This window comes from Phocoena phocoena, chromosome 15, assembly GCF_963924675.1.
Source record: "Phocoena phocoena chromosome 15, mPhoPho1.1, whole genome shotgun sequence".
NCBI lineage: Eukaryota > Metazoa > Chordata > Mammalia > Artiodactyla > Phocoenidae > Phocoena > Phocoena phocoena.
The window spans coordinates 78,836,030-78,854,793 of record NC_089233.1 but is presented as its reverse complement, the minus strand read 5'-3'; the positions used below and the strand labels follow the sequence as shown (position 1 = coordinate 78,854,793).

General features: G+C 41.2%; 1 protein-coding gene across 1 annotated transcript in view; it reads right to left on the bottom strand.

The window, feature by feature from the left end:
* The window catches only part of TSHZ2 (teashirt zinc finger homeobox 2), a 448,413-nt gene that overhangs the window by 397,456 nt on the left and 32,193 nt on the right, over window positions 1-18,764 (bottom strand). The window lies entirely within an intron of this gene.

The following is an 18,764-nucleotide window of genomic DNA, read 5'->3' as shown; positions in this document are numbered from 1 at the left end:
ATCCTCACTTCTCTCCTAGCTATAGCCTTATGTCACCCCAATCAAGCTTCTGTCTTGTGGCCGTTGTGATCTCCTCTACTTAAATAAAATCTTCAATGGTCCCCACTGTTTGCAAAGTATCAAGCCCATAGCATGAGTTTCAAGCCGCTTCATGGTCTATACTCTTTATTTCCTGCCCAAATCTTCCTTTTCTATCTGCACTCCAGTCAATTCAAACCATTTGCAGGTCCCTTGAACCCCACACACTTTACCCCTTCTAAACCTTCATATGTGTTGTTCCTTCTACCTGGGAAGTTCTGTCCTTTTTCACCATCCCTCCTTCTCCCACTGGCGGTTACTCAGGCTTCAGAAGTGTAGCCATCAATTTTGTTGAGAAACAATTTTTTTTCTCAACTGCCAAGGTTAGATACGGTACACATGCTAAAATAGCATATATGGACGCACTATATGTATTAGATGAAGCTACTTCATTTCATGTATATATGAATATATATGTGTGTGTATATAGATATAGCTGTGTGTGTACACATGAATGTATATACACATACATGCATCTAATTTAAAATAAGTATGAAAAGTACATCCCAACCCACAAACACATCCTTTGGCCCAATAATTCTACTTTTTAGAAGTTATCCTAGGAAAATAATTTTAGATGTGTTCGAATATTTAGCTATAATTTTAAAAATCAGAATTACAATTTTTTATTAGTGGTCGTGATAGCAAAAAAGTTGGAAACACCCTAAAAATCCAACAATAGGGGACGGATTCAATAAATTAGAATATATCTATTCAATGAAATGTGATTTTGTGATTCAAAATGAGGTTCTGTAGTACTATTTGGAAATATGAAAAAGTCTTAAGGATATATATTTAACCAGGGGAGAATATTACAAAATAATACATAACAATTATAGTAATGTTTTGGTTTAAAAAAAGAGCTTAAAAATGTACAGAAAGGCAAAACAACAAAGTGTCAACAGCACATTATGTGTGGATATGAGAGTTAATTTTTACTTTCTTGTTTGTCTGATTTTCTAAGAATGCCACAATATGCCTTTTTTGATATAAGAATAACAATCGTAGTTTTGTTGGCTTATCTTTTTACTATTATGATTTTTAAAAAGAATATGAGAGGATGCTTAAGGATCCTATTTCTGCAGGAGTCTTAGGGCTAACAGTTGTTGGGAAGTGAGGTGGTGTTACAGAGGGAACATGCAGACAAGTAATGGAAGCGTGGGCACGATGAAAACCCATTTTGCCTTCTCTCAGACTTGATCTCAAGCTGGCTCCAATTATGGTTGTAGTCAGGGACACTGCCTGTGTATTCAAGCAACCTCTGTGTGTGTTGGGAGAGAAAGCTTTGATTTCACTGACTCAGGGCCGGAAGTAATTTCCTGCTTAGAGAGAAAAAAAGTGACAAAGAGCAGAGCACGTAAGACACCTATAAGCAAGAAGCTACCACATCACAGCCTCATTCATGCTGAAGGGCATCAATCTAATTAGTCTTTTTTGGGGGGACTTGGTATGTACCCCAGGGGTGCAAAAGAGGATCCATTTTAACACAGGAAAACATATGTGAACTTGAATTTATATTTATTTCTATTTTTTTTGTGTGTATAAGAAATAGGAATTTTTATCTTAAAATAAGAAAACATACATTGACATTGGTGCCCTGATTCATTCTAGATGTGAAGGTGTCATCTATCAGGTGAATGACCCTATTCTGAAGGGGGAGGGAGATTCACTGAGGTGCAGAGTTGATGTGACCCTTCCCTCCTTCCTTGGATTTTAGCCTATCGCCAGGCAGGGCAGCTCAGGTGTGCCTGTGCAGGCAGATTTTCTCACCTAAGTTTAACCCATTTGGATCCTTGCATTTTTGTGTATCTCAGCTAGGACAGTCATTTAAACCAAGTAACAACAACAACAAAATTTACAACCAGACAGCTGAATCAATATACCATGAAGTGATAAACAAGACCTCCAAAAATTACAAACCATATTCAATCAGTTTTCTCTCACTATAAAAATTTTAAAAATAAAAGCCAGAGTTTTAAAAAACATTTTAAGTAGGACAAAAGTATATATATACACACATATATATATATAACTTTATATAAGTATGAAATTATATAAATATAAAAATTAAAAAATTATATATTTATACATACACATATAACAGAGAATATATTAGATATACTGATATATAATATAATACATTATTTCTATCTCAATCTTTTAAAATTTCCGTTTTGTTCATATTTTAACGAAGCACATTTTCTTGTGCTTGTCCAGTGGTACATGCATATGATAAACGTATTACATACGTATTCTGGAGTTGCATGCTCTACGTTTACCTGCAAGGCACAAAACGTTAGGAAACCGCTGGCTTAATGCCCTTTTCCCACCTAGACCATGAGCTCTTTGAGGTCAGGGTCTAATTACCACGTTTTATGTATCCTGTTATCACATACGCCTGTTTCTGAGGCACAAAATAAAAGTTTATCCAGTGAAGGAAATTTCCCTTAAAACACAAATCAGGAAAAGCCAGATTAAAAGGTGAGCGTATGATTTGGCTTCCCCTAAAAACATGATGCTTTGGCCTGGCCCATAACAATCACCCCTCTACATCATCCAACAGTTCTACGATAATTCTGATGTATTTGTTTATTTTGGTAAAACATCAAACCACATGTTCTGATTATAACTACAGCCATATTGTTTTCACTTAAAAAATAAGAGAAGGGAATGAATTCTCTCCTTCCCACCCACACTTACTTCAGTAAGAAACAAAACAAAACAAAACAAAAGCCCCCAAAACCAGAAAAACAAATGGTCTCCCCTTTACAGCAATCTGTAACCTCGAGCCAGGTTTCAGGGCTGAGTAATAAATCCCAGAAAAACAGTGACTACAATGGAAAGGCTGACAGACACTTGACACTAATGGTGCAAACAGAGGGCACACAGGAAAATACCCTGTCAGACTCCCCACATTGTCCACAGATCGCTCACTGATGTACTGTTTTTTAGTGAACAGTCTGCCTCTTCATTAACAGTAGAGAATTTCCAAAGTACCAGCAAACCCTAGAGAGAGGAAATTTCCGTGATATTCCTGTTTCCCACAGGTTTGGTTCTATACTAAATATTCACTTCACCTGCTTTTGCTATTGTTGTTTTTAACTGTAAGGAAGAAGAACGACATTTGAACCATGACAACTTGATAACGAGTAAAAAAAAAAAAAAAAAAAAAGAGACAAAGTATAATACTGCAACTAAAACTTGAACTAGGATAGCTTTATGTTAATGTCACTGTCACATCTTCCAGCACTTAAAACATCTAATTTTCCGAATATAACGCACATCTCTGTAGGAGCTTAAGATGTAACTTACAAAAACCATTTGATTAATAATCAGGATACCAAAGGGGGAAATAGCTCTGAACCCTGAGGTTTATACTGAGACCATAATACTTAATTCAGAGGGAAAATATTTGGATGAAAGGCTGCCTCCAACTGCAGTATCTATTATTTCCCATTGGGTTAAAGGCTCCATCGTTTATATCTGTGACCGTGAGGATAGGAACGAACCTCAGAAAGTCACGCGCACCAACCCTAAGTGTTTCACATCGGACATTCAAAGGTTCCTACACATGCAGGAAAAATAACACACCCAGAAAGTAATGCATCCGTTGACGAGACTTTTATAATTATAGCAAGCCTTCCCTCCTGAAATCTGACGAATATGGAAGAGTGTTCTAGGATGGAGGAGAAATATTCCCAGGTGGTAAGAATTCACTTTTGGATGGAATGGGGGGTAATTGGGGTCATTCAGAGGAGTACAGAGGTACATTTTCCAACAGAGCCCTGGAAACCCACTTTAGACAAGAAGGCAAGTGATAGCAACAAACAATGCATCTCTGTGGTAATAAAACCATTGGACCTATTCATGTAGTTATTCCACACAAATATCAAAGATGTAGGCAGAGCAAAAATGACATTTTATCATCTCAGCTGATCCTTTAGGCTCACTCACAGCAACTCTTATTTTACTCAAACATTTATATTCTGTTAGATTCTGTATTATTCATGTTAGATTTGTGTACAATTAGATGTATGGACAGTAAGGTACACAATTTTGCATCAAAAACCTGGGTGCCTGTATGTGAAAGGAGCCAATAAGCTTGACATTTTTAAGAGCAACGACGGACTTTGCAGACAGATTTACATTAGAAACTTTCTAAGGAAGGATGGGGACTGGAGAAAATGGTGTAGATATATTTTTAAAAGATGCTTCCAGCTCACAAGGACTCAGTTTTGAAGCCCACTCAGGCATTCTGCATGTACAAGCACTTTCTCTGGGTATAATTTAAGGGCAGTTTGAAACTTTGGCCCAATTTGATCAAATATTAATAGACGGCCCAGTAAAACGAGGTATGGGAAGCAGCTACTTTACGGCACATTGACACTGTAAATTTGAAGAGACACTGTCAACCTGCTGAGTTCTGAAATTTACTTCCCTAAAAGGCAGATAAATCCCACGGCTAACACTAGAGATCTGTGTAAATATACATACTCATGTACCTTATGGAAGGTCCTCCATGATAAATTTCTCTTAAGAGTCTAGTCCTAGGAAATAGTTTGTCTTTCCTGATGAATGTGCCTGCTTTCTTATTAGAGAACGGGGGCTCTGTGACTCGTCATGTTTCTCTTTTTGCCTTGGCAGCCAGGAACCTCTGAGATTCATTCTGCGCTCAACTGAAGTAGCTCTGCTTAGCTGAGGTTTTCTGGTACAACTGATGTGTCCCTTCATCTTGAGCCTCTTATTCTCCCCCCCCCTCATTTTCATAATTTTATTTTATTTCTGTCTTTTATTGAGTGTCACAACACATTCTTTTTGGAAGAAGGAAGAAGAGAAATGGCTGAAAACATACTCAGGTCCTAAGATCCCTTCAAGTAACCTCAATGAAACTTTGTCTCTTTTACTTGCTTGAAACAAACCAAATCCCTATACATAACTGTCACTAGGCGTCCTCTCTTGCCACCTAGCACCCAGTTTAGTTGGCGAGATAGATTAACCTGCCGTCAAAACTCAAGGCAAGCCTACCAAAATGTTACTGGACTCCTGATGAGTTCCTGCTGTGGCCGCCAAAGGCCCGCCACACTTCACACCTTACTGAGCTTTTAAAAAATAGAAAGTGGAGATGCATCTCTATCGTGAGGAAGAATTACTGGAAAAGACGCTTTTTCTCCCCATGGTGAGAGGGAGAAACTCGGTTCTAACTAGGTTAACCTGGACTTAAGTAAGGGAGGAAAAGGAAGAAAGAAGGCAAAACCCAACCAGATTCAATGTCAGCAGAGTTAAAATTTTCACTTAAACTCGTGGTTCTCAGCCTAGCAGACATCAGAATCGTCTGCAGGGCTTCTTTAAAACCCAGATTGCTCGGCTCCATCTCCACAATTTCTGAGTCAGTAGGTCTGGGGCGGATCCTGAGAGTATGAATTTCTAACCCGCTTCCTGGTGACGCTGCTCTCCTTAAACACCTTCACCCTTGCTCCCGAAAAAATCCAAAATGGTTCAATTATTGCCCTAAAACCTTCCTTATGCCCCTTATTCAATCCCAGTGCTATTCCACAGCTTTAGAGGAAGAGAGAGAAAGGGAAGAGAAGGAAAGGGAAGGGAAGCGGAAGGAGATATAAATGTGTGTCAAACAGAGATGGTTGATTCCAGCGTTTGTACCAGTCACAATATTAACAGATGATTTTGTAGCGCTTACTCTGTCCATGCCCCAGGCTCAGTGCTTCACAAGCATTATTTCATTTAATTCTCATACTAATGCCACGAGGTAGAACTTATATTAATAATTTCTCATCTCTTATTTACAGATGAGAAAACTGAGGGGTTAAGTTACTTGCTGAAGATCACCTAGCCAAAGTTAAGTGGTGTGCCTGGGGTTTGAGTTCACGTCTGTGTTTCCAGAGCCCACGAGCTTAACTACCAGCCTGTGGAGATTTCTCTTGAGGTAGGAACAGAGACATAGCAGCCTCTTTTCTTTTCATAAGACTCTTCATCCAGACACACAATATCAGAGTGGAAAACTGAAGCTGCTCCTCGGTCTTTGGGGCTCAGCTCCTCAGTCTTCATGGCAGGTGTGACCCCTCCACTTAGATGGGCAGAGCAACGCTGCAGGGCTTCCTGCAGGAAGTGAACGGTGGGGCTCACCAGTGACCTGAGAGGCAAACGGCAATTCGTTCAATTGGAACATGGCCAGGATTTTAAGACTAAGGACCTCTTCATGGGACCGACAATAGTCAAAGAAGCTAGTGGCTTCTGGTCTTCTTAAGGTAGAAGCAATCGAGATGGTATTTCTCAAACTCCAAATCCTAGCTTGTAGGGTGAGCTGAGACCCAGCAGGTCAGCTCTCTGAGGCTTTTTTTGGCCATGCAGATACTGACCAGCGCCTAGCATGTGAGGATGCTTTGAAATGTGCTAAATAAAATGAGATGAGACTAAGAAAAACGGAGATTAGGGAAAGGAAATGACTTGTATAAAAAATGAAAACGGATCGAAAATAGTAGTATTAATAATAACAATGGTAGCGATGATGATGATGGACACATCAATAACCAACCTTCACGAGGTTTTCCCTGCTGGATAAGCCCTGCGCTAAATGCTTTGTCAACTCATGCATCCGTTCAATTCTCAAAACGAGCCCTGATAGATGCTAATACTATCCTTATTTTACCAACAAGGACGGGGACCTGGAGGAAGCAAGTAACTTGTCCACGGTGACATAATTACCAAATGATGGAATGTGGATTCACATCCAGCCGGAGTCCTAACCGCGACATGACATGAGCTGACAGCATGGGGGTCAGTGTCACAGGCACCACATCGGGACATTCAATGGTAGCACTCCCCTTCCTCAGTAAGAACATGTAAGCGGTCCCCTCTCCCCTCTCACAGAAGCCCAGGACGCTGCTGAGTTGGAGTCCTGACACAGTAGGGGTTGTAAACACAAGTGATGAAACCTCCAGCCAACTGTCGCCATATAGGACGGTGGCTCCAGTGTCTTCAAATCAAGTTTTTAAAGAGCCCCTAAATCTAGATTTGGCTGTGAAATATCCTGAGTTTTAAAAGAGGCCTCCCATTAAAAGAAAATGGCAACTCACGCTAATTTATTTTAAACACAGCGTGGGCTGAACAAACCGAATCTGTGGCTCTTATTTGAACAGCAAGGCCGGCATAGTTTGTGACCTCTAACCTATGTGCTAAATGGCCAAAAAAAAGTAGGATACATTTTGCCCCAAATTCCACAAGTATGGAGTTGATCTTTTCCCCCATTTTCCTCCCAATGTTTAGATTTGTAGAAAGAAAGCCTGAGAGGAGAAAAGCACTTTAAATAAGGAATCAAATATTGAACAAATGAGAGAAAAGAATAAATGTGTTTGAAAACAGTCTCTCAGCACTAATGACTAAGATCTAAAAATAATCCCAACATATTTTTAAATTGGAAGAACACCCAGAGAAATAAATTGAAACATAAATCGGGGAAGACGTTTTTAACAAGGTGAAACAAAACAAGATTCAATGTAGACTTGGGAACGGAAGAATTGCGTCCTGAATTAAGCTTTTTCGTGATCTTTGTTGTCAGCAAAATGAAACCAGGAAAGGGGGCTGGAGAGCAGAGTACAAACATAAAATCCTGCAGAAGGGAAATGCAGCATAAGGAAAGGTGCCATAACGTTCTATCCTGTACTTTTAGGTAACCTGATTTAAAGGCACTGGTAGCCTGTGGTGGGGCAAAGACAGTCACCTTGAAGCAATCGCTTTCAAGGTAACGTGGGTGTGTTAACTATTAGTTACAAAATGCTTCACGTTCACTGGAGTCAAATTCATGCTTTTCGTCATCTGCCTCATCTGTCTGGAGTGACTATTTGCTGGCTGCCTTCAAACACCCTTCCTACACCCCCCTCCTACGAGCTCCTTGTTTCCATTAGAGACCCACAGGACTCTGGGAACCGAGACCCCACTTCCAGGTCTGGCCGGGGAGCAGGTGACCTAGGCTAAGCGCTTAACCAGCCCATTTCATGTCCCTGAAAACTGAGGTTGGCTTGGGAACCTGGCATATGACGGCAGATGTTCTAAGTACAGTGATTACCCACACGATTTCTGGGAAAGATGGGAAAATAAAACACTTTCTCTTTCGTGATATGAGTAAGGAAGTTTCTAACTCCAGGTCTTCCTAGCCACTGTCTTAGGGCCACATGCAAAGGTAGCTTTAGGAGACCGAAAGAAGTTGCATTCTTGGTGACACTGTTACACTACTAGATCAGGCCTTCCCTCTGGGTTTTTTGGTTAAACGAGCTTATAAATTCCCTATAAGCCACTTGAATCGAACATTTTACTCTATACTTACAGCAGAATACTACTGATACAATGCTTATCTCTTACGAGACTGCGGGTTACTCAAAAGTAAGGTCCGTGGTTTTATTTAAACATATCTACCTGGGCCAGGGGTTGGAAATATCAAGATCAGTAAAACCTCATGAGAGGTACATAGTCTAACGGGGAAGATAGATATGTTATATAACTACTGGACAATATGATTGGTCCTAAACTCCACAAGATGCTCCTGAAGCCAAAGAAGGAAGTTCTTAACCACTGGGGTGGGGAGGAGTTAGAAGGAGGAGGATGGGCACTTCCCAAGGCAGGTCATGTCTGAGGATTCTCCAGGCCACGAACAGTCTTAGCAAATATTAGGCTGTTTGACTGACTCACGACATGAAAAAAATCAGTATGTTCAAACCTCCATTAATCGTGTACTACTTCCACATTTTTCTCGTATTTGTGTAGTATTTTTATTAGATTTACCTAATTTTAAAAGTTGACTCTTTTTAAACTTAAAAATTTAGTTAAGCCTCAACTTAAGCAACAATACCCATTAGATCATGATTTGGCTGTGTTAGTTATATCTTTTTCAAATACACATTACAACAAATATGTAACTATTAAAGAAAAATGTTGGCTCATGTGCTTCCTAAATGTTGCGAATTGGGAACAACCAGCATGACATCCACCCCATTTCCTGAGATCCTGAAGGGAAAGACAGGAGGAGACTTATTAAACAAGACTGGTAGAGTGGAGTGGGGAAGCCCGGGCAGCAGGGTTGAGTGCAAAGCCAGCTCTGCAACCAACTAAATCGGACACTGGGCACGTTGCTTGATAACTCTGTGCCTCGTTTCAGCAATGAGTTATAATGCCCTCTACTTTACAGAGTTGCTGTGAAAATTTAATGAGATAAGGCACATACAGTGATAAGCACAGATCTTGGCAGTCAGATCTCAATAATGGTATCAACTACTGGGGTGATGATGATGGTAACTAGGGATAGGCACTGGGATAATAAGCAGGGCTGCTCACATCATTTCCGTTCTCTTTTCCTCCAAGTTCATGGTAGGAAACAACTTCCTCATCTCGTTAGAATTTAGTGATAATGATGAACAAGAGCCCGCTACCCCCAACTCACGTTTGATATATAGCATGAGTAAAAGGCAAGCTTTTGCTGCAAGTCATTGTGTTTGCGGGGCTTGTTTATCATGCAGGGTCAGCTTCATGGGCATTCAGCCCGTGCAGCATGGTACCCTCAACTCAATACGTAGCATGAGCAAAAAGTACATTTTTGATGTGCTAAGTCACTGTGACTTGTTACAGCAGCACAACGTAGCTGATCCTGTCAAATAGAGGCAATATAAAATAGCAGGTTGTCGTTTTGTCATTATTTAATTCCCATTTCTTGATTTCAAAGCCTCTCGCAAAAGTTTGGAAACCATAAAGAGGAAAACCATTTCTCTGTGGACCAGGAATGCTCGAACGGGGGTGAACCGCGTGGTGGAAGGATGTCTGGGCTGAGGATGGGTGGAGGAAGGGTAAGGCTCTGTTCACTTTAATTGCTTTAGTTCCACTAATCAATTAACATACGGCTAATAATCCCTTTCAAATGAGTCATTCTCGCCAATTAAAGGCTGATTTGTTGCTAACTGCACCGGCTCACAGTGAACCTACCTTGTTCCTCTGAAACTGCTTAGTGGATGCTTTAATGGGAGTTATGGCTGTGATAGACTCTCTCTAGACAGTGACAAAATAAGTCACGAGCGGTGGGGAGGTGGGAGGTGAGAGGAAGGCAGAGAAGTCCTAGGCAGTACTCCTCTGAGTGACTGAATTGGAGAACAAGCCATTCCTCCGGTTAGCAAATGGTTCTTCATCAGGCAGCCGACTATTAAGGACTCCTAGATAATAAACGGATGATTTTCACAGTCATCCTGCGAGGTCCTCATATTTTCCATTTTTAAATTCCGTGTTACTTTTAAAGGATTCATCCATTACGATGATTTACATCGCTAGGCTGAGACAATGCTGCCCTTTAATGTCAGAGGTAGAGCATGATTATTTGTCATTAAATCAGGCTTTTTATAATTCTTCCTTTCCTGGAAAAAACCTTTGAAAAATGTCATGACACAGGTAGGTACTATCCTTACTTCAGTTCCTTGAATCGGGGCGGGGGGGTTGGCCACGGGCAGCTCACAGCATCCTAAGGACAGAGACGAGAGAAGCAGCCCCCTCCCCAGTTCTCACCCTCTCACCCTGTCCCAGCAGCATGATCACTCGCAAGTTAACAGAATCGTTTTACTAGAGAACGTTTAATGGCACGGCACGGAGTTCAGATTCCCTTTATTCGAAAAATAATAAGGTAGAAGTCCTCATGTCCTGTTTCCCCCCTATATTTCTAATAGAGTACTTTATTTATCCATGTCACAAACAGTTAGAAGAGTACTCTGTGCCAGGCACTATTTGAGACGTGAGACTATAGAGAAAAACAAGACAGAAGTCACCCTGTCCTCATAGCACATAGTCTAGCCCAAGGGTTCTCCATCTTGGCAGTACTGATCGTGGATCAGATTCCGTATCAATAGAATGTTTAGCAGCATCCCTGGCCTCTACCCACCCAGTAGGAGCCAGTAACACTTTCTTTTTAGTTGTGACAACCAAAAATATCTCCACACATTGCCATTTCCCTGGAAGGGAAAATCACACCCCACTTAAGATCCACTGTCCTTACAGAAACAAGAAATGAAATATATACACCAAGAGGATTTCACATGATTAGCGGAAGAAAATTCAATCTGAAAAGGTTGAAAGAGGATGGCTAAGAGGAGGCCAGTTCAGTGAAGTAGTCAGAGAGGGCTTCTTGGAGGAGGTGACAGTGAAAATGCTGAGGAGAAGCCAGGCAAGGGAAAGAACCAGGGAACGAGCATCAGAAGTGAAGGTGAAAACAAGCCCAAAGGCTGGGAGGGTGAGACAAATGGGCTGTTTTCAGAAAAATAAGGAAAGACAGAGGTCACTTTGCGGGCTGGGGTGGGGGGCATGGTGAGGGAGGCAACAGTGTTGTCTGACGCTGGAGAGGTGTGGCAGTGGGCAGGGGAGAGGTCAGGGTAAAGAATCAGGCTTTAAGTGCAGTGCCAGAAGCCACTGGGGGTTTTAAACACGGGAGTGACATTCTAAAATGTACCCATTCATTCCACACGTATGAACAGTATTAAAGAGGATCTATTCTGTGCAAGGCCGTGTTCTAGGGAGTGGGGCTTGAGGGGCAGGGGAGGGGTGCAGAATTTGGTAAGATACAGAAACAATTAAGTTCCTGTCCCTGACCTTGAGGGGCTCTGAGTCTGTTGGAAGACAGCAACTTGTAGCAAAAAATAGGTAGATATAGATAGATAGATAGATAGATAGATAGATAGATAGATAGATAGATAGACAGAGATAGATAGATAGTCATAAATGCTAATACACAGATAGATACAAAATGCTCTGGGCACATTTCCTAGAATGGAAACAAGAAGGGGGAGACTTTTGGATGAAGGAAAAATGGAGCTTTAATCAGGAGAAGAAGGGAGGATGGAACTTGAAACAAGACAGAGAGCCCTGCCTAAAAAACCCATGACTGGCAGGAATCTGGGTGCATCAGGTCAAATTCCAACAGTTTTCCTGGTTAGTAGATAATACTTGATAAATAGATGGCAAGAGAATGAATTTTTGTGCCTTTTCCATGTGTAGGGTACTTGTCAAATCACTTCACATGCTGCTATGAACTGAATTGTGTCCCCCAAAATTCATATGTTGAAGCCCTAACCCAAGTGGCATAGCATTTGGAGGTGGGGCCTTTGGGAGATTATTAAACTTTGAGAGTTGAGCCCTCATGAATGGGATTAGTGCCCTTTTAAGAAGAGACAGCTTGCATTCTCCTCTCTCTCTCTCTCTGTCTCTGTCTCTCTCTCTCTCTCTCTCTCCACTACCTGAGGAAATCAGGAAGAGAAGGCCTTCACCAGACTCCCAACCATGCTGGCACTCTGATCCTACAGCCTCAAGAACTGTGAGAAATAACTGGGTTTAAGCCACCCAGTCTGTGGCACTTTGCTAGAGCAGCCAGCTGACTAATACATGCAAGGCCCTTCTTTCATCCTCACCTACCCCCCGAGGCAGGTAGTGGAAAGTAAGTTCCATGCCAGCAGGAAGTGTTCCTTTTTGTTTTCATTCCTTTATCCCCAGTGACCTTGACACTACTTGGCACACAGTAGGTGTGTCATAAATATTGCTTGAATGAATGAATACATGGGCCTGCGTGCAAAGCAAGGAGTTGTTTTTTTAATTACTCAGGCAATGGAAGCTATCATCGATAATTAAACAAGTTTCATTATTTTTATGCTTACTCTGTGCTTAGGACCTCTTACAATTAATCCTCACCATTTTTGTGTTAGGTTCTGGAGGGAATGTCATGGTGAACGAAACAGATGTGGTCCTACTGCACTATAAGTGAGGGGGAAATATGAATAAGTGTATGATGGGGCTTTCATTGAGTCTGGAGGTCACGGTCAACACTCTTATAAATATTTGTTAAGTTGACGTAACTAAGAACTGCTTTCCGTTCATACAGAAAACAGCTGAACTCCCAGGCTTGTGTCCTTTCGCACAGTACTTTTCGTACTTTAGTACTTTTTCTCTACATAGCTCCCTTCATAGAGCTGGGATAAAAGGGTTTGATTTCAAAAACTATTAAGGGCTAACATGAACGTGACATTTTCATTTTCATACAGGAAATGGCCAACTTTCAGTAATGAGCACAGCCTTTTGGGAAGTAATTGTTAGGAAGTCACTTCCCTTGCCTCAGTTTGGACATTAAAAGCTTTCTGGGAATAGGTGATCCAAAGGAGAGAGACAGGTCTGGATCCTGCCCCCAACGTTTTCAGTACAACGTAACGATGGTTACAAAATCTGAAGTGATCCATAAATATTAGTCTGAGAGGCTTTTTCATAACTTTTTTTTTTTTCTAATCAAGCCGAGGTGAAACAAGAAAAAAATACTGTGAAACAAGAAAAAACAAAAAAAAATTGTGAATTTTTAAAGTATTCAATTAAATACCCCATCCTTTATTCTGAAATTATGAAGGGATAGTTTCAGTTGATCGTGGCTTGTTTTCTTATTTTATTTTAATGTTTTTATTCGGCAAAATAAAAAGGAAAGCAACCGGGAGCTAATTTCCTCAACATTTTGCTGTTCTTTGAAATCTAAAAGAGTGGGACCCACTGCTGTGGAGAAGAGTAATCTCAGCTGGAACTGGGCGGTGGAAAGGGCAGAAAGAGAAGCTGGGAAGGGCCAGGGCAGGACTGAGAGGGGAGGAATTGGAGAAAGCACCCCTTCCCCTCCCAAACCAAGGAAATATTCTACACTGGCTAGCTGCTTGGGGTTCTGCAAGACAGGTACCAGACCCACGCTTCTCAAAGTTTAGTGTGCGTTTGAATCACACGGGGATCTTGTTAAGAGGAAGACTCTGATTTGTTAGGTTTGGGAATGGCCTGAGGATCTGCATTTTTTACAAACACAGATGATACCAACGGTGCTGGTTTGCAGACCACATTCTGAATAGAAAGGAGACATCTGTGAGTAAAGAGCTGAAGAAGGGTGACTGACTGGCCACCTGGAGAGAGGGGAAGAGAGAAGTAAGAATGGAAAGTGATGGGAGGTGATAGGGTCAGACACACTGACCTTGAGGAGGTTACTGGGTATCAAAGCGACCCCGATGCTGATCAGGATGCAGTCCACCTGCCAGTGCTGGGTACCGCTGACACATCAGAGGGCTGTTCATCCCCAAATATTTGACATTAAAGTATAAATCTATGCAGAACAGGTCTCTGAACAGTCATGGGCCATAGTGCAGCAGTCAGGAACACTGGCTTCAGAACCAGACCTTCCGGGCTGAATCCCAGCCACACCACGTACTAGCTGCGATGCCCTTATTTCTCAACCTCTCTATGCTCTATCTTCTCATCTGTGATGCGGTGATCATTGTACCTGCCTCATAACTTTGTTTTGTCAAGTGTATGGACTATGTCAGGCATGGAATAAAATAACGCTGTCGGGAAAGCAGGTGGGAACTGCCTTTAGAGTGATTCAAAAAGGATGTGTCTCTTTGGCCAAAAGACACAGCTTCAAGAGGCAGCTGTGGGGTTGTTTGGTTAAAGAAAACTGCTCTTAACGTAGACCGTGGGGAGCTTACAGATCCATTTTCCTTATTCAAATACAATATGTGGACGTTCAGCCATCTGTATATTCAATCAACCATGAAACAAATATCTGAGACCCTATTATGCTCCTACACCAATCCTTCACATGCTCCTCAGTGCCACCTGATGTCCATGAAATTCATCTTCAGAAATGTGTTTTGTTAACACACTTTCCCTGGTGCCAGATTATATTATTCTGCTCGTTTGGGACTACTGGGATTATACAGCATACGATACGGGGCATCAAAAATACAATCATGTTGCATTGGATGAATGAAAAGTGTTGGTCTTATTTTATTTAAAACTCTGCATTTATCTAACTAGCTATTGTTTTGTTGGAAATAAAAGTATTCAATCATTTGTCTTTGGTATTAGCAGTGAGATTCTCAGCTAATGCTGCAGTATTTGAAGCTGAAATCAAACGAGGATGCACAGGACTTAAACGGTAGCTTCTGATACAGGGCAGCCACGCACAGTGCCCATGACGGCTCTGCCTGGCTCAACAGCTTAAAATACGGCAAACAGAGAATTTTACACAGCAAAATCAGGCCAAGCTGGATCAGTGCATTTCCCTGAGAATTTAAGACACACTAATAAAAAAGCTGTCTGAACAAAACTTATCAAACATGACACTCACTTTTTGATTTTATTGGTATTATTGTTTGTAAGTATTTCTGTTTAAATGGCCAGATTTAAGTTATAAATATGACTGTTTTATTATGCTAAGCAAATCTTACAGAGAATGTGAATAGGGAAAATGTCCAACGCTACAAAACAAAAGTTTTCTAGAGGGGAAGATAACTCTAGTTTAAGCTTTCAGTTGGTTGGAAAATCAGGCTAATAAAATTGGAAGGATATCAATTAGTGGCAATTTGGGGGAAATCTTTAGCTTCTCAGGTTGGACACTTCTAAAATATGTTCACGGTCTTCAATTTACAACGCAATAAAATTGTTTCATCCTACTTACATAACCATATTGGTGGTTAATTTGCATTGTTTTTATGATCACTGCAGCAGTAAAGCTGTCATTTTCCCCCTTGTGACATGTGTCTTGGTTTGTCATAACTCAGCAGGTCAGCATTTTATTTTGTTTTGTTTTGTTTCCAACCCTGTTGGCCAAGAAAAAGAAGCCCACTGACCTCCCTCCTAAAGGTCGGAGGCTGGGCACACGTGGAATCCAACCAGAGGAACTTGCAGCCAGCTGGTCCTAACCACTGGACGGCAAAGTCACACTGTCCGCTCTCAGTTACTAGTGCTGTGTGCGGGCAGATTTTTCTTTGCTATGGTTCCTTCAGAAATGTGTGCTTAGACACGGAGAATTGTGGGGTTTGATGATTCAATCAAAATGGGGAAATATTAAAAAGTCAGTCTTCTCTCATTCTGCCATGTGATGCAATGTGGCGGATGGTTAGGAATTCGAATTCTCCGCCTCCACCCACAGGACTGTGGTATCTGGCTTATGGTAATAGTTGTTGAGTGACTTGTTTTGCTGATGAAGGAGGAGATGACCAACATCTGCTTAGAAGCATGAGGTGAGAGTGGGAGTGGGGAGTGTAGACTTCTGGGTGACAGCCTTTTGTACAAACCTCTAGAAGACCAAGAGAATCAACTAGGATAGTGATGGTGATGATGATAACATTCACACGTCCCAGAGGCCTGAGGTCCATGGAGTCACAACAGCAAAAGCAAAACCAAAACAAAACAAAAAGAAGTTCCCAAAGCTCCTGATTCAGGAATTTTGTACAGAAGGATTCCTACGTGGATGGAAATAATCTGGTGTTTTTGGTGACTGGTCCAAAGGCCTGACATTTGTCATTGAAATAATGTAGAAATTTGCCTTCCACAAGATATCCTTAAAGTCTGAATTTGAACAAATTTTTTTTGGCTGGGAAATTCTCTCCTTAGAGTCTCCTAAACTCTTGAGTTAAAAATAATATCATTGAAAGATTTTGCAACTATTTGTCTCTTCTTATTATTAAAACACAAATAATTGATCCCTGTCACCCTCGCTTAATGTGGCCCTTATACCGACTACTTTTTCTCTAAAACTCTTCAAATTCCTTATTATCATTTCAGCCCTGACTTTGAATTAAAATTGTGACACTAAGCTCTGTTTTTGACACTCATTTTGAAAATGCTTTAAGTAGCAAGTGTCAATTCCCTTTAAAAAAATGACTTGTTCATTAGAATCGTTTTTTAATTTCCCCCCTTTGCTGAAAATATGTAGTACCCCGAAGTTCTCCCTTCTGACTGCCAGGGGAACAGCATTCACTCAGACTCTTAAGCTATTATAAGCCTATCAAATGCCTCCTCCCACCATTTTATTCAGCCAGGAGAATTTTCTATTTGCCCAGGACAAGTGAGCAATTCATTATTCCAATAACTGCCCTGCCCATGTCATTCCTGAAGAATAAGAAATGAATTAACCACAGGCTTAAGTTCAAGTGACACCCAATCCCCAATTACCCAATTAACTATATCCCTGAAATGCCTTTACTTTCTCTCATCTCTCTGTAACTAGTGTGTTTTCTCTTTCTCTCTCTCTCTCCCTTTCTCTTTTTCTTCATAAAGACTAAACACGCTGTGTACATCCTTAAGAAAACTATGCTCAAAACTAAAAACTGTGCTTTCATTCTCAATTCTACATTCAAGGCTAACTATGTATTGATGTAAGTTAATAATTTAGCCTTGAATGGGACTTCCCTGGTGATGCAGTGATTAAGAATCCGCCTGCCTATGCAGGGGACACGGGTTTGAGCCCTGGTCCGGGAAGATCCCACATGCTGAGGAGCAGCTAAGCCCATGCGCCACAACTACTGAGCCTGAGTTCTAGAGCCCACGAGCCACAACTACTGAGCCCACGTGCCGCAACCACTGGAGCCCGCGCACCTAGAGCTGGTGCTCTGCAACAAGAGAAACCACTGCAGTGAGAAGCCCGCACACTGCAACGAAGAGTAGCCCCCGCTCACCGTGACTAGAGAAAGCCCGCGTGTAGCAATGCAGACCCAACACAGCCAAAAATAAATAAATAAAATAAAATAAATTTAGCCTTGAATATCAGTATTAACCGCCACAAAATTCGATGGAATTGGTTCCTTGGTGTGAGATACAAGGTGCTTTTCTCTTCACAAATAGGCTTCATATAGTAGACACTCTTACACTTAATTTATAATGATATAAATTAGTTTTGTGAGTACAAGGAAGATAGAAACACCGCCAGTAAATTTGCTGTGTTGTATTCTTTTATTATTTTTAAATTATTTTAGTTTTCCTCTCCAAACCTAATTTGGATATTAATCATTAACCATGTCATGCTCACACTCTGGAAATACTCAGCTGGGTATGTGGATATGCCATTTACGTGCGTAAGCACACATACACACGTACACAGAGACAATACAAACATACACACACACACCCCTTTTCATTCTCCTAGATGACTCTATCATTCTTCTCTGTCTTCCAGCACATTCCTCAGGATGGTAGCTAAATGTTCTACAACAATGTTGTCACCAAGAAATTATTTTATTTAACACATTTTCTATGACTTCCTGCCTTTCATTTTGGAAATTCTATACCCATGCCATACCCCTCCTCTTTTTTTTTTAAAACTCTCCATAGCTCAGGTACTATACTGCAAGTATTCTTTAACAAAAGACCAAACACTTTATGTATCCTTGAGGTCCAATAGGATTTCCCAACTCCCTCCCCTACCATTCTTTCCCTTTCTTATGTGATCCAGTCATGCTAACCTTCCTCCAGTCCCTACAAGCACCCTGTGCTCTCCCACCTCAGGACCTCTGCACCTGAGGTCCTCTTGGCTGGAATTTCCTTGCTCCCACCAGGCCTCTTCAGTCTGGTCAACTCCTCTTCAGCCTCCAAACATCAGGTTAAATGTCACCTCCTCCGAGAAGCCTTTTCAACTCCCAGGTAGACTGTTAGCTATGCTCAGAGTAGCCTTTACGGCACCAATCACAATGGCAATTAAGGAATTACTGAATAATTATGCGTTTGTGAGCACTCTGAGGGTACTATCAGCTTTGTTCATTAATGTGTTTTTAGTACCTGGCACTTAGTAGGTGCTCAAGTATTTACTGAATGAATAAATGAACAACATTTAAGCTCTGTATAAAATATAGGTGCCCATT